Raw genomic sequence first — 26,465 nt, 5'->3', positions numbered from 1 at the left:
TTTTAAGGATTCGTGTGGAATTCTATCAGGGCCGCTGCATTTTTTGTACGTTCATATTTAATAACATAGAAAATATACCAGTTTCGGAAATAATTGGAGAGCCAGCTGGTTTTCTCTGTTGATTACCAAAGGTAAAAATGGGTATGGGTAGTATGGGTAGGGGTATGAGTATGGAACATCTACATAATGAGTAAACACCAACTGCAAGTAGTTATTAGAAGCATCTGCTGTGTCTTTATTTCCCACGGGGGACGTTACGCGGGTGCTGTTTTGAGAGTGGATGTAACGACAACGCTCGTTAGTTAGTAAGTGAATGTTTACAAGTTTATACGGTCGATAAAACAACTATCCTTACTTCGTATAACTATCTACTAATTTGTTATCGCAATCGGTGCTCTGTCTTTCGGGCAAAACAGCGACTTTTTTTTAATTCAATGTTTTGCACTACTACTACTGCTGCTGCCTTAGTCTGGTGATCTGAGCCAGGAACAACACCTTTCCGAGGCTGTCGCTGTACTATCTAACCAGGACGCCAGCAGATTGCGGGGCGAGGGCGAATTAAGCGACAACTTGAACCATAGGGACCGTGAATATCGTATCAGATCCCGAACTCAGAGACAGCGCTACCTGGCAGCTTTGAATTCGAACTTGCTCTTGTTTCTTAGTGGAACGGTCCAACCCACTCTGGAGGATCAGCCATGAATCAGGTGATGATCGAAAAGACTGCTGTGATTTCTTTTTACGGTCTTCTTTCATTAAAACTGCACGAGACTTCTCGAGACCTCTTCCTCTTCGGTAGGAGGACTGCCTTACTATGGCAAATGAGTTGTGCAGAAATTCGCAAGATGGAGAGGAATTCATGAATCCGCAAGCCTTCGTAGCTTCGACCGTGCACTATGCCATTGGGTGGACGACAATTTTCTCCTTTCAACTGCTTGGCGTATTCGCAGCTATGAATAAATATGCCGTAAACGTCGACGGGAAAGAGGAAGAAGCCGCGCGTTCCACGTCAGCCCCCGTCCCGCCATTGGATTGGAACGATAAGGATATAACGGCGTGAGCTCCCTTTAACTCTGCAAGCCGAATCCGCTTCTCTGACAAGTATAGTCGAGCATGCAAGCGGGCCTCGAAGGCAAGAAGGCGGGCAAGTCCCAGCCGAGGAAAAGTCGCTCGCCCAAGGCCCGGACGCGGGAAGGTTCTCTCGCGGAGCAGCTGCCGGGATACCTTCCCAAGGGCCGCGTATCGCCCACGAGCTATGTTCCTCCGACGCCGCGCACCGCCGGACAAGCAACGGAGGAAAGCGACTCGCCGCCGCGCAGCGACTTTCGCACGGATTCGCCGAGGAAGCTCAGAGACATATCGAGCTATTGCGGATCGCCCAGTGGCTTGGCTTCACCCAGCGGCGGTAAGAAGGGACACGCGTCGCTCCACGGGCGGCTACGGTCACCGAAGCACTCGGCTGAAGAGGCCGCCAGAATGTCGCCCGGCCAGTCGCAGGTGGAGTCGCTGAGAGATTCGCTCGTGTTGTCGCCTCTGGAATGCGCCTCACTGGCCACAGAGGGGTCCCAGTCTCCCAGGTTGGAGCAAACTCTTGCGGCCAGTGGTCGCGGCACGCCAAGCAGTCGCGCTTCTTCCAGAAAGCGCGGCGTATCTGCCGGTCGCGTCAGTTGGCAGCAAGAGCGCCCGGGACCCCGCGCGGGGGTGACCGCTTGCGACGAGGGCCGAGCGAGGGCGCCCTCATTCTATCGGTGGCTCGTCAGCCGCCTGCCGTGGAGGTCTCGACGCAGGGGCATGGCCCAGGAGCGCGTTCCGGATGCCGACGCCGAGACGCCCAATCCCAGGTCACGCATCAGCGAGATCAGCAATGCGCGAGCGTACTCGAAGGTCACGAGCAGCGTGTCCGGCCCGGACGCGCTGGTCATGGCCCGGTCTTCGCTGCGGGCCGACTTCTGTACCGCGCTGCTTGCGGTCGTGGTGGTGGTCTTGGCGACCTCCTTAATATGGGTGTTATTCGCGGGTGGTGGCGACCGGCACACTGCTGCAGCGACGGCTCAGCGCTGCGTCACAGAGACCTGCGTCAAGTACGAGAAGCTGCTGTCTCTGACTATGGACGAGGACGCACGACCGTGCGACGACTTTTACCAGTACGTGTGCGGATCGTCGATACGCATGGGTAAAAAGCCGATCTGCGAGCAAAACTGGGCCAGGTTCCTGAACGACGTCGCCAGACGCGTCACGGCGTTCGGCGCGAGTATCGGGGAACGTGATTCGGCAAATGTGTTTACGGACAACGCGCCCCGTGTGGAGAACAAGGCTCTGACCAGCATCCAAGCCTGCCTCTCCCCCTTGGAGCGCGACAACGTGCAAGAAGTGAAAGACGTTTTGGCGGCTGCGGGCCTCCCGTGGCCCGATCGCATCGCTCGACCGGACGTCCTAGATTCCATGTTTTTCATGTCGCAGCGCGTGCACCAGGCAGTATTCGTAGACGTCATAGTCAGCGCAGAGGACAACGAGCGGAGCCTGGAGTTCATAGGCGACGACCAGTTCAAAAGCATGTACCAGAGAATAGGCGAGCACATGACCACCGTGCATATAAGAAGCCACTTTCGCGCTACGTACGAAAGCTTCGCCTCCAACCGCGAAAAGGTGGACCACGAGCAGCGCCAGGAGCGGCTCTACAAGACGTTTTTGGCGATGAAGAATTCGCTGGACGATTTGATACAAGTGCAGGATCCCAACAAGCCGAGCGGGCCAGACCCAGCGGCCTTCCTGTCAATGACACCGCCAGTGTCGGAATTGCGTTGGGAAGCCACTTTGTCGCGCTACCTGAACGCATCGCTGCGCTCTTTCAGCGTCATCATCGTCGAGAGGGTTGCACAGTTCAGGGCGCTGTTCGCTCTATGGCGGCAGCATGGAGAGGAGGACATGGCCGACTTCTTGGGCTGGTTTGCTGTTCAAGTCCTGGTGCCGTACACAAACCGACGCCTCCTGGACAGCTACTATCAGTCGGAATCGGTGGCTGGCGAGGAAAAGCGCAAGGACTGCGTCACCTTCGCCTACCTGGCGTACGCTTTCGCCTTGGACAACTTCCTGGTGCACGACGTCGCTTCAGCTGTACAATTCGCGAAAGACCTTGTAGACCCTCTAGCGGGGTCTTTCCGCAGGCTGCTGAGCTGGAACGGCTCTTCCCTGGTGGGCGACGCGTTCCCGCCGCCCAACGGAACCCGCCTTCCAGCGGCGTTCGACATCGTGAACGCGTCTCGGGAGGCCGCCGTGCTTCACCTGTACGACGACTTTCCCGATGTCCATCCGGAGCAGCCACTTAGGAACGCGATAGCGGTTGCGCGCTACATGCAGGGCCGGCAGAATTTCACCACCACCTACAAGGCCGCCGACGGCGACATGTTCGACGGTTTCCATCTCAATCCCCAGCTGCTCAGCTATCCATGGTACGCGAGAGACGCCCGGCCGGGCGTCCTGCTGGGAGGACTGGGCAGCCGACTTGCGGGCGCGTTGTACCTGGACTTCGTCGGGCGGCGTCCGAACCCGGACGCCGTGTTACGGGAGAACTGGCGCTGCCTCGGCTCGCAGAACGCGGACGAGTACGGCTACACCGACCTGGTGGCGGCGACCGCTGCCGTCGCTGTCGTCTGGGACGTCTTCCGGGACGTCAACGAGTCGCGGCGCGGCCCGTTGCAAGTGGCGTCCTCGCTCGAAGTGACGGCCCCTCACTCGGACGCCACGCTGCTGTTCGCCTTCTACTGCTGGCTGACGTGCGGCGACCAGTGGGGTCGAGCCATGTGCAACGTGCCGCTAAAGCACAGCCCCCACTTTGCCAGCGCTTTCGGGTGCCCGCCAGGGGCGCCCATGAACCCGATTAACAAGTGTCGCATGATTGTCTGACGATTATGTCGCGCTGGCCGCGGGGATATTTCGCAACTGTGCCTGCCACGCTTGCGAAGCACACCACCGTGAAAAAGAAGAAAAAGTAATGACAATGGCAGCTGTAGAAAGCTTTACTCAAGATTATTTTTTATTGCGTTCGCTTTTCCTACCTAATGTCGTTAAAGTGTACACTCATTTCAAGTACCGTTTCATGCCCTTTCATGGGACTGTATGTCGCCACGTTTTTACTGCGTTATGCAATCATTGCAGCGAGCGCTCTGTTTTCGTGAATTACTGCGCAGTCATTAGCTGCAGTGACTGCGCTACATGGACAGAGGTTCCTGTTTAGAAGTGTGGTTATAAGGCATTTTATTTATTTTTTAAGGAAGTCTTGTTCTGATATTGTGCTATAGCAAACTACGCGTATTTTAAACCCGGAAATTCTTTATTTTGGACATTTTCTTGACGACGCACAGGATTGAAGCAATTCATGTACGCGCTTATCAGCAAATATGCGACATGCACGATGTACTTCAACGCAAAGTGGCACTCATCTTTACAATCGCGTCGCTCTCGCATCATATGGTTGCTGCACCGAAGAAAGAAGAAACAAAAACTAGGATCTGCAAAAAATTGCTACTTCATTTCTTTACGCTAACTTAGTTTATCAAAATTCTTGATATTTTCATTACACTTCTAAAATACAGTTCTGTAGTCCCACGCTCCACTATTTAAATCTAGTTTCGCTTCACATCTAAGCATACGGAAAACCGCCTGCTTCTTTGCCAATCCGCCATAGTGGGTATGCGCCACTGTCTGGGATACAAGACAAGACAAGGCTGCGCTACCTGCATATATGAGCTCCGGTTACCGCATGGAAGTAAATCCGTGCACGACGTGTTCATCGTGCACGAATCCACGATCGCATACAGGCTTAAGCACTTGCAGCTACCGTAGACACCAGCGTTCTCTCTAGCAATTTTTGCAGGACACTGAGTTTTAGCATCTGCAGAAAAGAGGACGAAGAGAGAGAGAGAGGGATAAAGGCGCGGTGAGTTCCTACCTTGTTCCGCAATAAGTTTTGAAATAACGTTTCACTTCACAGTTTTTCGCATTAAATCAATTGAGGCTCGATAAATTCACTCGTACTGAGCTCGCGTTCAAATGGACAGTTGTTGCGGAGTCAAGGAGCGGACACACAAGGACACACAATCGATACGCAGCAATCTTTTTCGCAGTCCACGGACACGGAGCATGACGCCCTGTACTTCGGCTTGCCAGTGGCAGTGGGCGCCTCGGTGAACACCATCATGCCGGTCTCGCTGCCGCTGGTCATGCTCCACGACATTGCGCCGGTCACGCGTAAGCAGCTGGTGAGCTTCGCACATTTGGTGCCATTGCGGGGCCCGTCACAGTTCTCGAGTACACTTTTTTTTCTCGGCACTGCGAATATGGGGAGGATCGCGCGAGCATTGCGTTTATTTCAGAAAAGCGAGAGACGGAATGGTGCGCGCCTGTTGAGAACGAGAGGCACCGCCAACTAACGAACAACGCAACTGTCTCGAGCGAGCAAACATGGCCTCCGAGATTCGCGCGAATCTCAGAGGCCAAGGATCAAGGCACGCCAGCTTAGTGGCGTTCTGCGCAGCTGCGCCCGAGGTCGCGGTTTCGATTCACGGCCCCGGCGACCGCAGTACGACGGAGGCGAAATGTAAAAATGGTCATGGACTTAGATTTATGTAAGAATCCCAATTTCTTTTGTTAAGCAGCGTACCACATTTTGTACCACATTTGTCAACGAAGGCTCGCGCTTTGTCAGTGTGACGTCATCTAAATAGGCCAACGCGCGGCGTCCGGCACTGAAACATATTGGCTGCTGGGATTGGTCGCGCACCGGTTGTGTCGACTGCGAGTCCATATATACCTACGCACTTGGGACGCGTAGCCGCGTTCCAGCTTAAGTTTGTTCAGTTACTTATTCCTAACGGAGAGCGTACAATACTATTAATACAGTCAGGTCACAAAGCTGAAGAGCTGTCGAGGAGACATCCTCCCTCAACGTGAGTGAGTGGCAGCAAACCTTAAAGCACAGCTAGTGCTGGGATATCTAAGCTTACTATACGTATGCGTTATGTTATAACTGCACAAAAGGCACCAAACGCAAATAAAATATTAAAACGCGAGCTAGAATTCGTAAGTTGTTACCGTATAGATATGTAGTTCTCCCGCACGATCGTCCTTGCAGATCCTGACAGGAGCCTTCGTGAAGACCGTGGTGGTGGCCATCATTCTTCTCTCGATGAACACCACGGGAGAATACGTTTTACACAGCAACAAGCAATTCAACAACACCGCCGAGAGTCTGCAGACATTCCTGCTGCGCTAAACCCACTCTAGAGAGACCGCGGGGACTGCGACATTCTTTTCTTGATTTCTTTCTCATTTGTTTTTTCACAGTAAAGCGCAGGCTGACATATAGTGAATAAAACGCCTTATTCGACGGCTAAAGCATGTTGACAGGTAAAACAATACGTTGTGCGCTTGTGCGTTCCTCTCACATGTAGACATTCATTTACGACGGTCAGTAAGACAGAACTCTGAACACGTACCCAAGGGACCATGAAAACTATATGAAAGGTTTCACATGGCTCACACATCGTAACAGATTGCCGGGACTATGCATGCAAATCATAGTTGCAATCATGCAACCATGATTAGCATGCAATCAAAGGGAGATGTCATGTGCCAAGAGAATCATCATCATCATCAGCTAGCAAGCAAGCAGCGCCGCCGCCGCCGCCGTTGCCTATCTTATATTCACTGCAGGACAAAGGCATCTCCCTGCTGCGATCTCCAATTATCCCGGACCTGCTCCAACCGATTCCAGCTAGCGCCCACGAATTTCCTAATTTCGTCGCCCCACCTAGACTTCCGCTATCCTTCACTGCGCTTTCCTTGTCTTGGCACCCATTGTGTGACCATAATGGCCAAGCGGTTATCTAACCTACGCATTACATGACCTGAGCAGCTCTATTCTTTTAAATCTTATTGTCAGAATATCGGCTATACCCGTTTGCCCTCTGATACAAACCGCTCTCTATTAGCTATTAGCTATTAGCTATTACAAAATCAGCTATATTTATACATCCTTCGCTGCAACCAAGAATTTTACCAGAAGGCAGTTCCTGCCTTTTACACATATAACCGAAGCCCGATGCAAAACCATGCATGTTTAGAGTGTTGAAAAAACAGCGCTATCTTTTACAAGTCCCGCATCGTTAACATGCATGACGCCTCGTATTACATTGGAAATAGGAAGGCAAAAAATAACAAAAATGTAAATATAAAACATAAAAATGAGTAAATTATTGCACATTGCCTAAGTTTCTAAATACCAGCACATACAGCTTTAACGGACGACTGCAAACAGCAGACAGAATGAATTACTGATTGGTAGCGCACACCAAAAGATGCGTAGTATGAGCCATATGAGTACTAATTTGCAGGGATGGTGAGATCACTGTGACCACTGTGACTATGAACAGCAGTTCATGGCAAGAATCACTAATTTATCAGTCACTGCGCAACGAGTAAAGAATATGTACTTCTGAAGTGCAGCTGCTCCGCGGTACAATGTAACAATGAACCTCACTGACAAAAAACTAGCAAGTTGGAAACATGTCACTCGCACTAAGACACTAAAACCACGAAACTCAAGCTATACAGTTATTGGTTTAATTTTGCCGATGGTTTATCATAGTACTAGTACAGTCAGATATGTATAGAACACGTCCATACATCTTCACTGCAGTAAAACACGTTGTGGGCATAGTTGGTGCATAGCTTTCAAAAAAATGAAGCGCCAACAGTAACGGCACACAAAGAAGGAACAAAAGACAGGAAGCGCCGTGTCCTGTCTTTTGTTCCTTCTTTGTGTACCGTTACTGTTGGCGCTTCATTTTTTGAAATCGTCACTGCAGTACAACTTTTATGCGATGAATTGTTAAACGTTTATCGCAGCCACCGAAACTGATGAGAACATATCGTAAAAACTTGAATTAAGTATTATGCAGTGAAGCGTTATCAGAAAACCTTTTAAACTCGAGTAAACACATTGCACTTCCTTATGTTTTCGCGATGTTCGGTGTAATAAGTATATGGGTATGCTGCTGTATAATGCTGCTGTAAAGCCCATTGGCAGACAGCAATTATGCATTGCAGCGAATAGCTGGGTCTGTTAGTCGGTTTTATTGTTGCCCACAAGTGGGTGTGTAAAGAGAGCACGAACAGAGATAAATCATGAGGGCAAAACAACGGCTTAAAACACCACACCAGAAACACCTCTGAGTGCCTGTCAGTACACTTATTACACGGTTCAGTGCTCTTACTCTGACCGGAGACGACGTGTACGCGCGTGTGCAATTAAGGAACTCTTACTATAATACCCGTGAGAGTTGAAGAGAGCCCCCTTTCAATCTCCATATGCTTCACTGCAAGTTGAATATGCTTCACGGCAATGCACATTGCATAATTCACCGCATAACAAGTCTGTATTGTGGTGAAGATAAAGGAAATGTGTCGACAACCACTAAGAAACACATGCAAGACCCTTGCCCACGTATTTATTTATTTATTTATTATTACACTCAGGGCCAACGGCATTGAAGAGGGGAGTGGATTCATTTGCAGCAAATGAGCAAAAAACACAAATATAAGCAGTTAGAACGTTGGATTACAAAAGCTTGTGATATTACAGTTTTAGCTAGGGTAAACAACAACAAAATGTTTCAATTACACAATGCTAGCTAGAACTGCTCAAAATCTTTGGTTATCGTAAATGGATACGACTTCACCAGGAAGATGGTTCCATTCCGTGGATGACCGCAGAAAAAATGACTGCAAAAAAGTTTTAGCGTGACATGATTCAAGACCAACTTTATAACGGTGGTTTATACGAGGCGATACGTATTGTGGCTGCAAAATGAAATCATTGCGGAGAGTTGAATGATGGTATAATTTATGAAAAAGGATTAAACATGTAATTTTACGACGAGAATAAAGTATGGTAAGTGCACGGTTGCTTTTCATGACAGACAAAATTGCAGTTCTGTTGTAATTACGCACGATGAAAGGAACTGAATTATTTTGCATGATTTCTAAAGAATTGATTAGTTCGTCAATGGCAGGATCCCAAATAGCGCATGCATATTCAAGTTTCGGACGTGTAGTATTTTTAGAGATGGAGGTGCAGTTGAAGAGTTACGGTGTTAGGTTAGGTTATGTTACCCACGTAGTGGGTATGAACATTGCAAGATAAATTAGCAGAGATATGCACACCTAGGTATTTATATGAGTGAACTAATTCCAAGGGAACATCATTTAGATAATATGTACGCATGCAATTAGTTATTCGGGATACACGCATCACATGACATTTGCCAATGTTTCCATGAGTTAGCTACACTAATTTAATGAGATGTAAGGTGACTAGCATCTTCCGCATTAATGATTTCACGAAAGATAACACAATCATCAGCAAATAGGTGATTTTTAGATGATAGTGAGAGAGGGAGGTCGTAAATATAATCAAGAAACAAAAGAGACCCGAGTACTAAACCTAGAGGTACACCGGAAGTTACGCTTCGAAGTGGGGAGTTATGGCAGGTGGCAGTTACAAACTGTGAGCGATTGGATGGGAAGAATTAAATTCACTTCAGGATGTTAGGGTCAAGGTTCAACTGACTTTAAAGTTATCCTTATCAAATGCTTTAGTCAAGTCTAAAAAAATGCAATCTGCAAATGACGAACGATCGAGACCAGGATGCAATTTGTGCATAAAGATTGCAAGCTGAGTTTTCATGAAAATGTTTTTCTATATCCATGCTGAGATGGTGTGAAAAATGCAGTGGATAACACGAAGTTAACAAAATGTTTGAAAATTATGTTTGAGCAATTTACTGCAAGTGCTTGAGAGTGAGATGGGGCGATAATTAGCTGTTAAATTCTTGTTACCTGACTTATGCAGTGGAACCACCTTCCCCATATTCCATTGCCTAGGTTGAGTAGATGTATCCAGTGATTGCTGAAAAAGTTTTGTTAGTATAACTGAACTAACGACGTCTGTATTTTAAAGAAATTTTGAGTTAATAGACTCGTAACCAGGCGATGAGTGTTCGTTCAGGGAATCAATTAGTTTAACAACGCCAGCCATATCCACGATCACTGGAGCGCAAATACATAATCATACTGGCGAGTAGGAGGTAGGCGGTCATTGTAGGGGACAGAAAAATTTTGCACAAATTCATCATTAAGGGTGGCGGTGCACTGTCCCTTAGGTATGCCTAGTGAGTCTTCGAGAGTTAGGCGCTCATCATGTAAGGGGTTGATTACACCCGAAAACTTTTTAACATTAGTCTTTAACATTGATGGAAGTACGTTAGATAGAAAGTTATATTTAGCATTTTTAGTGCTGTTACGTAGGTGTCGAATGCGGACTTATAAGCAGACCAGCGTGTCGCAGTTGGCGAGTATTCTGAGCAGCCATATAGGCATTTTTTTGCGGTTACATAGGCGCTTAAGATGGGATTTGTACCAAGGAGCATCAGAAATGGAAGTAATGATGCAGGATGGAATGTAAGTTTCAGTTACTTCCTGAACTTTTGCTGAAGTGAACAATTTTCGAAATTCGGTAGGAAAGTGTCTAGAAATGCAGTTAATTCATTATTATGATGGTAAAGTTAGTGTTTTCGGAAATATGTATAGTTTTCCTGATTTTAACTGGTCTGGGGGCTGAAGCATTAATTGAACATGCAAGCAGGCGGTGATCGCTTATACCAGATGGGTGTGGAATCTCCGAGATTGTACCAGGGTGGGATGTCAAAACCAGGTAAAGGGTGCTTGCGGCATTAGAAGCTACCCGTGTAGATGTGTTACTAGTTGTGACAATGAAAAAAAGTGAGCACAAATCTAAACACTCCTTAGCTTGTGCCAAAAACGAAGAGAGTGAAGAAGGTTGATCGTTCCAGGTTATGTTTGAAAGATTAAAATCGCCCTGAAGTAGGATGGGAGATGAAAGAAATCGCGTGCAAACAAGGTTTGTACTGTCGCGTCCTGTACTGTCATGGAAAAACGTAGGTTGTGCAGGGGGTGAGCGATAGCACACACCTACGCTGGCTTTCTTGTGACCAAAAGTTACGAAACCAAGACAGCCTCTAGATCGTCACTTGTACAGACAAGAGAAGATGGAATGTCATTTGAAATCGCCGAAAGGATGCCACCTCCTCTGTGTGCAGTACGATCGCAGCAGTGAACACGAAATTGCACAGCACCGTAAAACACTTCTGTGTCAGTGACATGCGCAGGCAACTAGGTTTCAGTAAGTGCAATGATTTCTGCAGAACATGTGTCGATTGCAGAAGATAAAGAATCATATTTGTCGGAGGTGCTTCTGAAGTTGGAATATAAAAGTGAAACTTAAGTAAGCTCGCCGAGCGAGATGTGTTCATATTTACCTGTGCGCGTGGGAAACTACGTGCTTGTTAATTTAGTTGAAACACGTTGGCGGGCTAGTTGGTTTGAATCCATGACAGAATGTGTAAGCGCTACTGAAAGAGATGTAGGAAGAAACAGACACACCAGACAGTGCTGCCTCTCTGTGTCTGTTTCTTTCAACGTCCTCGTTCATTGGCGTTTACACATCATATGATTGTTAAAATTATTTATTTATTTATTTATTTAAATATTTATTTATTTATTTTCAACTCACTGTAAGCCCATGGGGTTATTACAGGAGTGGGTGAACAAACTTTGACACATGTATGTGCATTTGCAATCCAGGGTTTTGTTTGTCTGTTTGTTTGAGCCAGAAAAAGAAATACAGAGTAGTTGGGAACAAATACAGAGACACAAACAATATCAATAAGTAAAAGAAAGGGCTGCCTTCTCGGCAAGCTCAACAAATTCGGGAAACGTTGCCTGCGCAGTGACACGCGAGTTCAGTTCATTCCATTCTCGGACGGCTTGCGGGAGGTAGGGGAACAAGAACGCGTTATTATTGCAGGAAAACCCTTCTAGTCTACTTGGGTGCACCTTTCCAGTCTGACGAATAGAGTTAAAGTTTATAGTCTCAGTAGTTTAGCTTGAATAAGTTGTGGAGTGGCATGCACAAAAACTTCATACGCTGCAGTTTCGCTCGGCTCCCCAGAGTGTGAAGGCCTGCACATTGTGAAAGCTCGGTGGGTGAATCGGTACGTTTGTACCGGTTATAAAAGAAAACGGACAGTTTTCCTTGGAATCATTTCGAGTGTGCGGATGTTATTTTTCGCGTGTGGAAGCCAAAATATATTCGCATATTATAAGACCGGCCGAACAAGCGTGACATACGCAAGGCATTTAGTTTCAAATGCCGAATGACGCAAGACTCTCTCGAGAAACGAGAAAGAACGGTTTCCGAATTGCGTTCCTGGCAGTCCACGTAAAGTCGCAAGAAATGACGAGTCCTAAACAACGACGCTCGGAAACACTAGGGATGTTGGCATTGTTAATAAAGTGAGAATAATCTAATTTTCTTTTTTTCTTTGTAACAGACACTGAAACCGTCTTTTTTTTCCAAATTGATTGGCACCTGCCAATCCTTGCACCACTGCCCAACTTTATTTAATGCGTTATTGAGTTTAATTTGGTCATCAATGTTCTGGATTTCCTGGTAAAGCGCACAGTCATCTGCAAATAGTCGGATTTTAGCGTTAACTTCTTTCGCAATATCATTTATGAAGAGCAAAAAAAGGACGGGAGCCAGAAAAGCGCCCTGAGGTACACCGGAGACAAGTGGCACAGGATCAAGAAAATGGTCCCCAAGATGCACAAACTACCTCCTGTTGGACGAATAATCACTTACCCAGCAAGTCACTGGCCCATCTCCGAGTATGTTCGTAAGCTTGAAAATTAGTTTCGCATGAGAGACGCGGTCAAAAGCTTTTGATAAATCCAGAAAGAGCATATCAATTTGAGACTAGTTGTTGAGGTCTTGCGCAAGGTGATGAGTGATTTCTATTGGTTGAGTAAATGTGGATAAACCACTAGGGAAGCCATGCTGGTTTGGATGAAGGATACGATTAGTTGCTACAGATTCTGTAATGAACTTCAATATAATATGTTTAAGCATTCTACAAGTCAAAAATATAGGCCAGTAGTTTGCTGGCGATGAAATTGTTCCTTATTTATGAACTGGAACAATTTTAGCAATTTTCCACTGTGCTGGGGGGCTGCTTTCACGTATTTATTTTGAATATATCAGATGCCAATACTTGCTGATAGGTTCTGCATACCGTTTTAAGAATTCGTGTGAAATTCTATCAGGGCCGCTGCATTTTTTGTACGTTGATATTTAATAACGTAGAAAATATACCAGTTTCGGAAATAATTGGAGAGCCAGCTGGTTTTCTCTGTTGATTACCAAAGGCAAAAATGGGTATGGGTATGGGTAGTATGGGTAGAGGTATGGGTATGGAACATCTACATTATGAGTAAACACCAACTGCAAGTAGTTACTAGAAGCATCTGCTGTGTCCTTATTTCCCACGGGGGACATTACGCGGGTGCTGTTTTGAGAGTGAATGTAACGACAACGTTTGTTAGTTAGTAAGTGAATGTTTACAAGTTTATACGGTCGATAAAACAACTATCCTTACTTCGTATAACTATCTACTAATTTATTATCGCAATCGGCGCTCTGCCTTTCGGGCAAAACAGCGACTTTTTTTTTAATTCAATGTTTTGTACTACTACTACTGCTGCTTCTACTACTACTACTACTACTACTACTATTACTACTGCTGCTACTGCTACTGTTACTACTACTACTACTACTACTACTACTACTACTACTACTACTACTGCCTTAGTCTGGTGATCTAAGCCAGGAACAACACCTTTCCGAGGCTGTCGCTGTGCTATCTAACCAGGACGCCAGCAGATCGCAGGGCGAGGGCGAATTAATCGACAACTTGAACCATAGGGACCGTGAATATGGTATCAGATCCCGAACTCAGACACAGTGCTACCTGGCAGCTTTGAATTCGAACTTGCTCTTGTTTCTTAGTGGAATGGTCCAACCCACTCTGGAAGATCGGCCATGAATCAGGTGATGATCGAAAAGACTGCTGTGATTTCTTTTTACGGTCTTCTTTCATTAAAACTGCACGAGACTTCTCTCGAGACCTCTTCCTCTTCGGTAGGAGGACTGCCTTACTATGGCGAATGAGTTGTGCAGAAATTCGCAAGATGGAGAGGAATTCATGAATCCGCAAGCCTTCGTAGCTTCGATCGTGCACTATGCCATGGGGTGGACGACAATTTTCTCCTTTCAACTGCTTGGCGTATTCGCAGCTATGGATAAATATGCCGTAAACGTCGACGAGAAAGAGGAAGAAGCCGCGCGTTCCACGTCAGCCCCCGTCCCGCCATTCGATTGGAACGATAAGGATATAACGGCGTGAGCTCCCTTTAACTCTGCAAGCCGAATCCGCTTCTCTGACAAGTATAGTCGAGCATGCAAGCGGGCCACGAAAGCAAGAAGGCGGGCAAGTCCCAGCCGAGGAAAAGTCGCTCGCCCAAGGCCCGGACGCGGGAAGGTTCTCTCGCGGAGCAGCTGCCGGGATACCTTCCCAAGGGCCGCGTATCGCCCACGAGCTATGTTCCTCCGACGCCGCCCTCCGCCGGACAAGCAACGGAGGAAAGCGACTCGCCGCCGCGCAGCGACTTTCGCACGGATTCGCCGAGGAAGCTCAGGGACATATCGAGCTATTGCGGATCGCCCAGTGGCTTGGCTTCACCCAGCGGCGGTAACAAGGGACACGCGTCGCTCCACGGGCGGCTACGGTCACCGAAGCACTCGGCTGAAGAGGCCGCCAGAATGTCGCCCGGCCAGTCGCAGGTGGAGTCGCTGAGAGATTCGCCCGTGTTGTCGTCTCTGGAATGCGCCTCACTGGCCACAGAGGGGTCCCAGTCTCCCAGGTTGGAGCAAACTCTTGCGGCCAGTGGTCGCGGCACGCCAAGCAGTCGCGCTTCTTCCAGAAGGCGCGGCGTATCTGCCGGTCGCGTGAGTTGGCAGCAAGAGCGCCCGGGACCCCGCGCGGGGGCGACCGCTTGCGACGAGGGGCGAGCGAGGGCGCCCTCATTCTATCGGTGGCTCGTCAGCCGCCTGCCGTGGAGGTCTCGACGCAGGGGCATGGCCCAGGAGCGCGGTCGGGATGCCGACGCCGAGTCGCCCGCACCCAGGTCACGCACCAGCGAGAGCAGCAATGCGCGAGCGTCCTCGAAGGTCACGAGCAGCGTGTCCGGCCCGGACGCGCCGGTCATGGCCCGGTCTTCGCTGCGGGCCGACTTCTGTACCGCGCTGCTTGCGGTCGCGGTGGTGGTCTTGGCGACCTCCTTAATATGGGTGTTATTCGCGGGTGGTGGCGACCGGCACACTGCTGCAGCGACGGCTCAGCGCTGCGTCACAGAGACCTGCGTCAAGTACGAGAAGCTGCTGTCTCTGACTATGGACGAGGACGCACGACCGTGCGACGACTTTTACCAGTACGTGTGCGGATCGTCGATACGCATGGGTAAACAGCCGATCTGCGAGCAAAACTGGGCCAGGTTCCTGAACGACGTCGCCAGACGCGTCACGGCGTTCGGCGCGAGTATCGGGGCACACGATTCGGCAGGTGTGTTTGCGGACAACGCGCCCCGTGTGGAGAACAAGGCTCTGACCAGCATCCAAGCCTGCCTATCCCCCTTGGAGCGCGACAACGTGCAAGAAGTGAAAGACGTTTTGGCGGCTGCGGGCCTCCCGTGGCCCGATCGCATCGCTCGACCGGACGTCCTAGATTCCATGTTTTTCATGTCGCAGCGCGTGCACCAGGCAGTATTCGTAGACATTATAGTCAGCGCGGTGGACAACGAGTGGAGCCTGGAGTTCATAAGCGACGACCAGTTCAAAAGCATGTACCAGAGAATAGGCGAGCACATGACCACCGTGCATATAAGAAGCCACTTTCGCGCAACGTACGAAAGCTTCGCCTCCAAGCGCGAAAAGGTGGACCACGAGCAGCGCCAGGAGCGGCTCTACAAGACGTTTTTGGCGATGAAGAATTCGCTGGACGATTTGATGCAAGTGCAGGATGCCAACAAGCCGAGCGGGCCAGACCCAGCGGCCTTCCTGTCAATGACGCCGCCAGTGTCGGAATCGCGTTGGGAAGCCACTTTGTCGCGCTACCTGAACGCATCGCTGCGCTCTTTCAGCGTCATCATCGTCGAGAGCGTTGCCCAGTTCAGGGCGCTGTTCGCTCTATGGCGGCAGCATGGAGAGGAGGACATGGCCGACTTCTTGGGCTGGTTTGCTGTTCAAGTCCTGGTGCCGTACACAAACCGACGCCTCCTGGACAGCTACTATCAGTCGGAATCGGTGGCTGGCGAGGAAAAGCGCAAGGACTGCGTCACCTTCGCCTACCTGGCGTACGCTTTCGCCTTGGACAACTTCCTGGTGCACGACGTCGCTTCAGCTGTACAATTCGCGAAAGACCTTGTGGACCCTCTAGCGGGGTCTTTCCGCAGGCTGCTGAGCTGGAACGGCTCTTCTCTGGTGGGCGACCCGTTTCCGCCGCCCAACGGAACCCGCCTTCCAGCGGCGTTCGACATCGTGAACGCGTCTCGCGAGGCCGCCGTGCTTCACCTGTACGACGACTTTCCCGATGTCCATCCGGAGCAGCCACTTCGGAACGCGATAGCGGTTGCGCGCTACATGCAGGGCCGGCAGAATTTCACCACCACCTACAAGGCCGCCGACGGCGACATGTTCGACGGTTTCCATCTCAATCCCCAGCTGCTCAGCTATCCATGGTACGCGAGAGACGCCCGGCCGGGCGTCCTGTTGGGAGGACTGGGCAGCCGACTTGCGGGCGCGTTGTACCTGGACTTCGTCGGACGGCGTCCGAACCCAGACGCCGTGTTACGGGAGAACTGGCGCTGCCTCGGCTCGGAGAACGCCGACGAGTACGGCTACATCGACCTGGTGGCGGCGACCGCTGCCGTCGCCGTCGTCTGGGAGGTCTTCCGGGACGTCAACGAGTCGCGGCGCGGCCCGTTGCAAGTGGCGTCCTCGCTCGAAGTGCCGGCCCCTCACTCGGACGCCACGCTGCTGTTCGCCTTCTACTGCTGGCTGACGTGCGGCGACCAGTGGGGTCGAGCCATGTGCAACGTGCCGCTAAAGCACAGCTCCCACTTTGCCAGCGCTTTCGGGTGCGCGCCAGGGGCGCCCATGAACCCGATTAACAAATGTCGCATGATTGTCTGACGATTATGTCGCGCTGGCCGCGGGGATATTTCGCAACTGTGCCTGCCACGCTTGCGAAGCACACCACCGTGAAAAAGAAGAAAAAGTAATGACAATGGCCGCTGTAGAAAGCTTTATTCAAGATTCTTTTTTATTGCGTTCGCTTTTCCTACCTAATGTCGTTAAAGTGTGCACTCTTTTCAAGTACCGTTTCATGCCCTTTCATGGGACTGTATGTCGCCACGTTTTTACTGCGTTATGCAATCAATGCAGCAAGCGCTCTTTGTTTCGTGAATTACTGCGCAGTCATTATCTGCAGAAAGTGCACTACATGGACAGAGGTTCCTGTTGAGAAGTGTGGTTATGAGGCATTTTATTTATTTTTTAAGGAAGTCTTGTTCTGATATTGTGCTATAGCAAACTACGCGTATTTTAAACCCGGAAATTCTTTATTTTGGGCAATTTCTTGACGACGCACAGGATTGAAGCAATTCATGTACGCGCTTATCAGCAAATATGCGACATGCACGATGTACTTCAACGCAAAGTGGCACTCATCTTTACAATCGCGTCGCTCTCGCATAATAAGGTTGCTGCACCGAAGAAAGCAGAAACAAAAACTAGGATCTGCAAAAAATTGCTACTTCATTTCTTTACGCTAACGTAGTTTATCAAAATTCTTTATATTTTCATTACACTTCTAAAATACAGTTCTGTAGTCCCACGCTCCACTATTTAAATCTAGTTTCGCTTCACATCTAAGCATACGGAAAACCGCCTGCTTCTTTGCCAATCCGCCATAGTGGGTATGCGCCACTGTCTGGGATACAAGACAAGACAAGGCTGCGCTACCTGCATATATGAGCTCCGGTTACCGCATGGAAGTAAATCCGTGCACGACGTGTTCATCGTGCACGAATCCACGATCGCATACAGGCTTAAGCACTTGCAGCTACCGTAGACACCAGCGTTCTCTCTAGCAATTTTTGCAGGACACTGAGTTTTAGCATCTGCAGAAAAGAGGACGAAGAGAGAGAGAGAGAGAGAGAGGGATAAAGGCGCGGTGAGTTCCTACCTTGTTCCGCAATAAGTTTTGAAATAACGTTTCACTTTACAGTTTTTCGCATTAAACCAACTGAGGCTCGATGAATTCGCTCGTACTGACCTCGCGTTCAAGTCGACAGTTGTTGCGGAGTCAAGGAGCGGGCATACAAAGACACACAATCGATACGCAGCAATCTTTTTTCGCAGTCCACGGACACGGAGCATGACGCCCTGTACTTCGGCTTGCCAGTGGCAGTGGGCGCCTCGGTGAACACCATCATGCCGGTCTCGCTGCCGCTGGTCTTGCTCCACGACATTGCGCCGGTCACGCGTAAGCAGCTGGTGAGCTTCGCACATTTGGTGCATTGCGGGGCCCGTCACAGTTCTCGAATACATTTTTTTTCTCGGCACTGCGAATATGGGGAGGATCGCGCGAGCATTGCGTTTATTTCAGAAAAGCGAGAGACGGAATGGTGCGCGCCTGTTGAGAACGAGAGGCACCGCCAACTAACGAACAACGCAACTGCCTCGATCGAGCAAACATGGCCTCTGAGTTTCGCGCGCGCCGGCAACGCGCGAATCTCAGAGGCAAAGGATCAAGGCACGCCAGCTTAGTGGCGTTCTGCGCAGCTGCGCTCGAGGTCGCAGTTTCGATTCACGGCGCCGGCGACCGCAGTTCGACGGAGGCGAAATGTAAAAATTGTCTTGTACTTAGATTTATGAGGGAATCCCAATTTCTTTTGTTAAGCAGCGTACCACATTTTGTACCACATTTGCCGTGGTCGTCAACGAAGGCTCGCGCTTTGTCAGTGTGACGTCATCTAAATAGGCCGTCGCGCGGCGTCCGGCACTGAAACAGATTGGCTGCTGGGATTGGTCGCGCACTGGTTGTGTCGACTGCGAGTCCATATATACCTACGCCCTTGGGACGAGTAGCCGCGTTCCAGCTTAAGTTTGTTCAGTTACTTATTACTAACGGAGAGCGTACAATACTATTAATACAGTCAGGTCACAAAGCTGAAGAGCTGTCGAGGAGACATCCTCCCTCAACGTGAGTGAGTGGCAGCAAACCTTAAAGCACAGCTAGTGCTGGGATATCTAAGCTTACTATACGTATGCGTTATGTTATAACTGCACAAAAGGCACCAAACGCAAATAAAATATTAAAACGCGAGCTAGAATTCGTAAGTTGTTACCGTATAGATATGTAGTTCTCCCGCACGATCGTCCTTGCAGATCCTGACAGGAGCCTTCGTGAAGACCGTGGTGGTGGCCATCATTCTTCTCTCGATGAACACCACGGGAGAATACGTTTTACACAGCAACAAGCAATTCAACAACACCGCCGAGAGTCTGCAGACATTCCTGCTGCGCTAAACCCACTCTAGAGAGACCGCGGGGACTGCGACATTCTTTTCTTGATTTCTTTCTCATTTGTTTTTTCACAGTAAAGCGCAGGCTGACATATAGTGAATAAAACGCCTTATTCGACGGCTAAAGCATGTTGACAGGTAAAACAATACGTTGTGCGCTTGTGCGTTCCTCTCACATGTAGACATTCATTTACGACGGTCAGTAAGACAGAACTCTGAACAAGTTTCCAAGGGACCATGAAAACTATCTGAAAGGTTTCATATGGCTCACACATCGTGACAGATTGCCGGGACTGTGCATGCAAATAATAGTTGCAATCATGCAACTATGATTAGTATGCAATCAAAGAGAGATGTCATGCGCCAAGATAATCATCATCAGCAGCAGCAACAGTAGCAGCAGCAGCAGCAGTAGCAGCGGCAGCAGCAGCAGCAAGCAAGCAAGCAAGCAAGCAAGCAAGCAGCGGCGGCGGCACCACCACCGCCGCCTATCTTGTATTCACTGCAGGACAGAGGCCTCTCCCTCCTGCGATCTCCAGTTATCCCTCTCCTGCTCCAACCAATTCCAGCTAGCGCCCGCGAATTTCCTAATTTCGTCGCCCCACCTAGACTTCGGCTATCCTTGACTGCGCTTCCCTTCTCTTGGCACCCCATTGTGTGACCATGATAATGACCAAGCGGTTATCTAACCTACGCATTACATGATCTGAGCAGCTCTATTTTTTTAATCTTAATGTCGGTTAGAATATCGGCTATACCCGTTTGCTCTTCGATACAAACCGCTCTCTTCCTGTCTCTTAACGTTATGCCTAGCATCCTTCGTTCCATCGCTCTTTGCGTAGTCCTTAGCTTGTACTCAAGCTTCTTTGTCAGTCTGCAAGTTTCTGCTCCATATGTCAGCACCGGCAAAATGCCCTGATTGTATACCTTTCTTTTCAATGATAATGGTAAGCTTCCAGTCAGGAGCTGAGAATGTCTCCTGTGTGCGCTCCAACCCATTTTTATTCTTCTGTAATTTTCCTTCTCATGATCAGGGTTCCCTGTGAGTAACTGACCTAGGTAAACGTACTCCATCACAGACTCTAGAGGCAGACTGGCGATTATGGAAGCTTACATTATGAACCATAATGGTGATAAATGGATAAGCCAAGCTTCGATAACAAAATTACATAGTTATGCAACACTTTCCAAACACAGATGGCAGTTGTGAATGATGACCTGCTGTGAAGTGATGTGGCATATGTGTAAATCGCAGACATGTGCTTGTATAATTGGTGTTTTCTCAATAAAGAATAACTCGTTAGACAGTGTCCGTATTGTCTGCTTTTACCTTCCTCTGCTTTGGGGCTGTTTGGTTTGCACTTTGATAGGAAAATGTAGACGAATAACCTACATTGGCTCCAGACTAAGGCTCCCCTTCCTCGTCCACAGTTGACTGCGGTGCTTCAACCAGTTTTAACGCGATAGCGTTGAGGAGCTCGTGTCGCAGAAAAGCCGGTGTCGTCGGCGTCTGGGTCGGCGTCCGCGGCGTTGGCCGTGAGCGATAAATCACGGCAGGCACTTCATAAATAAAAAGCAACTTCCAAGATGGGCTGGGTGGGAATCGAACCAGGGTCTCCGGAGTGTGAGACGGAGACGCTACCACTCAGCCACGAGTTCGATGCTTGAAAGCGGTACAAACGCGCTTCTAGTGAACGCGGTGTTGCCTTAAAAACGTGCCGTAGAAAGTTATACTGCGGTGTATATCGGTAATTATGAGCATGTAACTTACAGAAGTCGCATTTACACGAGTAGCGAAGTACGCTTCCGCTACATTTGTTCTGCGCTTACCGCACACGCAGAGCCATCTTGCGGCAAACACAGAAGACCCCCACCTCTCAATGTACGGCGTTGTCCCGCCAGGTGGCGTGCCATGCGCGCATTGGGGCTGTGCGCGGCCCCGACTTTCTCTCCCCTGACGACGCTTCGCCGTGCTCCCACGCGGGTGCAGAATCAAGCGCCGTTCCTTTCTTTAGATTACTATCTATCTATCTCTCTGCCCGTGCCGATCACGACGTTTGGCTGGCGTAGATCGTTTCCCCCTCCGAGACACCGAGTTCTTTGGTTCGTTCCGTTTGCTCAGGTGCACGTTTCGTTGCCGCGCCGAACGCTGCGTTGCTCGACGCTCTCCGTGTGATAGGTGGGCGCAAAGTCGGATGCGGGGCGCCTCGTAAGTGATCCCTGCGCCGTAGCGCATTGTCTTACACCCCTTAGCGGGTCGATGGGAACGCTGTCGCGTTCCAATCTTGATAGCGAAGCTTAAGCGTCCTCCAATTTCTTTCCATTGGACACCCCCACATCTGTTCCCAAAACATCAAAAGAAAGCAATGCAACTACATGACAGGGAAAGCGTCTTGTGCATAAAATAGCTCAGAAAGGGTTCTTATTGTAAAATTCGTGCTACTTTCAGGCGGACTATAATTCTCCCTTTCGTGAAGCATCTTCAACCTTTCCACACAACTCATTTGCTTATTGAATCTTCTTGCACTTCAGAGTTGTCGGTTAATTAGCTCTCGCTCTACTTGCTGAAGCTTCTTGGTTAGCATTACTGGCACGATGACTGCTATAGTTAAGGCAGCAGCACTCCATTCGGTCTCCACACCAGCATGAATTTATCTTGAACTGGGAAGCCTTCTGAGAGGAGCCCGTTTGGGTTTCCCTTGTAGCATCAAGCTAGTACTTTCAAGTGAATGACAATTATTCACTTTCACGAAACTTAGTTTGTTTCGCACATTTCTACAGCACCTATTTGCTCATTCAATGTTACTCAACTTCGACAGGCTTGCACTTTCACCTTTAAAGTAAGATACCCACAAGCACTACCACTTCCTCACATCAATGAACTCAACCTCGCATCAATGGTAGTGAATCTCAGCGAAAGAAACGAAGGGAAAGCATCCTGACTGGCAGCCATCGACTCACCTTGCAGTAAAGACCATCTACAAGCACCATTGTTTAAAGCTCTGTGGACAACTCTAACTGAACTCTAGGTGCCAGCATCACGGGCTGTTACAAGGAGGCTTTAGCTCGGGGCCAACTATCATTACCCAATTCGGATAAATGTGAATCGCAAAAATGTTCTTATTAGACGCAGCATCGATTTGAATGAAATTTGTTGCAAATAAGAGAAAAAGCTAAACTTCATTCACTGCAGGAAGCAGAATTTTAATTTTGTACGTCTTAGTTCATACAAGAATTTCCAAAAGTAGGTAAAAGGTGGCGCGTGCCTAAACACCCTCTCGGACCTCGACACACGGCGAGGAGAGCGAGAGAGAGGGAGGGACAGTCCGAGCGTGCGCCGACGGATGAGTCACTGTGGCCGCGGCCGAAAAAGCGAGAAATGACTAGAAGATTCCCAGGCTCTGTTCATGCTATGGGAGCACGACTCCATCAGAAAGTTCCAGAAACGCCGGCGTAGGTAATAAAAGCGCCGTACTGGAATCCAAGGGAATCGGAGAGATCTGAAGAAGAGGGGATTCCCCGGCAAGCGGGCCGAAGAGTTTCTCGAGCGTCTTCATTTCCGGAAGAAGTTCCTTCTTCAAAATTTGTCTCGAGCTAGTCCGAGGAAGTATGGCTCAAGACCATCACCGGTGAATACAATGGGAGTGTATAACTCACTCTCGTTGCAACAAAGAAACAACGAGCAAACAAAAGCACAACGTGTCCCAACTGCGTAAGCTACCACTTGGTCTACGACGGATGCCTTTACTTTCCTCATCCACAGAATCTTCGAACGAATTATTCTGCTCTTCTCAATCGCCTATTCTGGATATACAATCTGGTCTAGATTCACACACATACAGTAAGTGGAACGTATTGTATTTTCTGCGTATGCGACAAGTTTGCTTTCCCGCAAAGTTAAAAAGAATTGTTGTAAAGCACGCTTTAGAGGCTTGAAAAAAAAAACGTGCAATGCGAGAAAGGCAGCATATTCTTGACCTAGACGTGCAGTGCCTTTGTCTTGCGTGTTTCTCCGTGTTTTGCTGTTTCCTCAGCACCGAAGTCTTAATGGACTTCAACAAGCTCTCCCAATCCAAGCTCTAACCTTAATATAACATATGGAGGACATATTCCGTTCATGTCGGCTACATGTATCAGCAGTGTGACTGTGCCGTTACCCTGGTATTTTCCTCTACTTTACTTTTCCCAATTCGATTTTTACAGCGAAGCTGTATATGCCAATGCGAAATGCTCGCGGTCTGACTACAGAAACCCCCTTAAGCTCATACACCCCCCCCCCCCTCCCTAAACGTGGCCTACGACGACAAATGAACTTCTACGCTGAAATGACGAGTGGCAACGAAGCCAGCTCTGCAAGACGACGATGCTCGAGCCATTTCTGATGATGATAGTTTTTGCACAACAGAGCCAGCTGTGGAAAAAGAGGACGAACGCGCAAGCAGTGGCGCTAGCATGTTTGCGCAGTTGGCGCGGAGAATTTTTACAGCGAAGCTGCATTGACCCTTTTCGTGGTGATCCCGTGGGCGCTGCCATGTTTGATCACGTGGTGACGCATCCATTGCTTGCCTCAGCTGCCCCCGTGTTTACAATGAATTTGTATGACGCCGGTGCTGCTAGCAAACCTCTGTTTCGTAGACGGTGATCGGGTGGACGAAACAAAGCTTTGACCACAACTTCAGAGAACATGTAAAAGCGCTTTCGAAGCCAATTAAGCTATGTGCAAACGGCGCGAGCAGCGTATATTGTGCTTGTATGTATTCCAAGTTATCCAAAGTTTCCGCTCATGGATTAAATCAGGATTAGTGCGTTTTGCTCTTCGTTCTTTATTTGAACATACGTTAAAGCAGCGGATTGTCACATTCTTTTACTTCCTCACTGCGGTCGCTATCCGATTATTTTCTGCCCAATCGTTCGCGGGTGTGCTCAGTTGCGATAGATTTGTGCTTGCTGCACGCAAGGCCTGAAACGTAGCTGTTTTGTACCCTGTAATACCCCGTAGGAAAGATGTATTATCGCTAGTAACTCGCTTACTCTTGTTAGAGTGTACGTTCTAGGTTACTCTACTCTTGTGGACCGTCACGAAACAGTCAGCTTCGACCGTTCCTGCGCTATCGATGTAGTCCGTCATTTATTGTGCGTATATACGGCGCGCTTATGTTCAAGTGTGCACCCATTCGCTCATTGACACGTTGGCGATAGAGTGGGTGTAATTAAGTTCCCGTGTCAGCTGGGGTAGATGTGTGTCGATACTATGCGCGAAACGTATTATGAGAGGAACCGGCGCTATTCCCTTTGTGATTGTCTAACGAGCGGTACTCACTCTTGCCAACGTACCGGGTCTAAAGCACCTTTTTGAAGGTTAGCGATACAACGCTGGCGGGTGAGCAAATTTCTGTATCCTCGAGGAAAGTCTTATATCTCGAAGTGCCGGTAATGACGAGTCCTAAACAACGACGCTCGGAAACACTTGGGATGTTGGCATTGTTAATAAAATGAGAATAATCTAATTTTCTTTTTTTCCTTGTAGCAGACACTGAAACCATCTTTTTTTTTTCCAAATTGATTGGCATCTGCCAATCCTAGCACCACTGCCCAACTTTATTTAATGCGTTATTGAGTTTAATTTGGTCATCAATGTTCTGGATTTCTTGATAAAGCGCACAGTCATCCGAAAACAGTCGGATTTTAGCGTTAACTTCTCTCGCAATATCATTTATGAAGAGCAAAAAAAGGACGGGAGCCAGAACAGCGCCATGAGGTACACCGGAGACAACTGGAACAGGATCAAGAAAATGGTCTCCTAGATGCACAAACTACCTCCTGTTGGACAAATAATCACTTACCCAGCAAGTCACCAGCCCATCTCCGAGTATGTTCGTAAGCTTGAAAATTAATTTCGCATGAGAGACGCGGTCAACGGCTTTTGATAAATCCAGAAAGAGCATATCAATTTGAGACTGGTTGTTAAGGTCTTGTGCAAGGTGATGAGTGATTTCTATTATTTGAGTAACAGTGGATAAACCACTAGGGAAGCCGTGCTGGTTTGGATGAAGGATATGATTAGTTTCTACAAATTCTGTAATGAACTTCAAGATAATATGTTTAAGCATTCTACAAGTCAAAAATATAGGCCAGTAGTTTGCTGGCGATGAAACTGTTCCTTATTTATGAACTGGAACAACTTTAGCAGATTTCCACTGTGCTGGGGGGCTGCTTTCACGTATTTATTTTGAATATATCAGGTGCCAATACTTGCTGATAGGTTCTGCATACCGTTTTAAGGATTCGTGTGGAATTCTATCAGGGCCGCTGCATTTTTTGAACGTTCATATTTAATAACATAGAAAATATACCAGTTTCGGAAATAATTGGAGAGCCAGCTGGTTTTCTCTGTTGATTACCAAAGGTAAAAATGGGTATGGGTAGTATGGGTAGGGGTATGGGTATGGAACATCTACATAATGAGTAAACACCAACTGCAAGTAGTTATTAGAAGCATCTGCTGTGTCTTTATTTCCCACGGGGGACGTTACGCGGGTGCTGTTTTGAGAGTGGATGTAACGACAACGCTCGTTAGTTAGTAAGTGAATGTTTACAAGTTTATACGGTCGATAAAACAACTATCCTTACTTCGTATAACTATCTACTAATTTGTTATCGCAATCGGTGCTCTGTCTTTCGGGCAAAACAGCGACTTTTTTTTAATTCAATGTTTTGCACTACTACTACTGCTGCTGCCTTAGTCTGGTGATCTGAGCCAGGAACAACACCTTTCCGAGGCTGTCGCTGTACTATCTAACCAGGACGCCAGCAGATTGCGGGGCGAGGGCGAATTAAGCGACAAC

At 48.5% G+C, this 26,465-nt stretch overlaps 1 protein-coding gene and 2 long non-coding RNA genes across 3 annotated transcripts in view; 2 read left to right on the top strand and 1 right to left on the bottom strand.

The window, feature by feature from the left end:
- LOC135900901 (uncharacterized) overlaps positions 1–26,465 on the bottom strand; it is a 435,375-nt gene that overhangs the window by 100,916 nt on the left and 307,994 nt on the right. The gene's annotated exons all lie outside the window — the stretch shown is intronic.
- LOC135910618 (uncharacterized) lies at positions 5,130–6,416 on the top strand. Its single transcript, XR_010567102.1, has 2 exons — positions 5,130–5,258; positions 6,131–6,416. It is a non-coding gene; the product is annotated as an uncharacterized lncRNA (long non-coding RNA).
- On the top strand, positions 18,530–19,769 carry LOC139055613 (uncharacterized). Its single transcript, XR_011511881.1, has 2 exons — positions 18,530–18,589; positions 19,484–19,769. It is a non-coding gene; the product is annotated as an uncharacterized lncRNA (long non-coding RNA).

The sequence above is a fragment of the Dermacentor albipictus genome, chromosome 2, assembly GCF_038994185.2.
Source record: "Dermacentor albipictus isolate Rhodes 1998 colony chromosome 2, USDA_Dalb.pri_finalv2, whole genome shotgun sequence".
Taxonomy (NCBI): Eukaryota; Metazoa; Arthropoda; class Arachnida; order Ixodida; family Ixodidae; genus Dermacentor; species Dermacentor albipictus.
Note: the sequence above shows the minus strand (reverse complement) of the source record. Positions and strands in the feature narration are given on the sequence as shown.